This window comes from Apodemus sylvaticus, chromosome 1 (assembly GCF_947179515.1).
Source record: "Apodemus sylvaticus chromosome 1, mApoSyl1.1, whole genome shotgun sequence".
In the NCBI taxonomy this organism is placed as follows: Eukaryota; Metazoa; Chordata; class Mammalia; order Rodentia; family Muridae; genus Apodemus; species Apodemus sylvaticus.
In genome coordinates, this window is record NC_067472.1 from 57,207,426 (window position 1) to 57,207,707 (window position 282).

Here is a 282-nt window from a genome sequence, read left to right on the forward strand (position 1 = left end):
ATCCCGCTCCTCCCCCAGGATTAGATAGGCTCTATTGTCACGCTCACTTTGTGAACCCCTCCCCTCTTCATCCTACAACTGTTGCACTTACTACTCTCTCCATCACACTCAATTTTTCTATCTATACTAGGCTACAAATTTGACACCTTCTGAGGACCACCTTGGCACACCCCTCCTGCCACACCTTGCTCTGCCCCGAGAGGCCTGATTTCAGTCCCGCCTCCGTCCCCCAAGGACCCGCCCCAACACAAGCCCCTCCCACCGACCAGAGTGGCTCCGCCC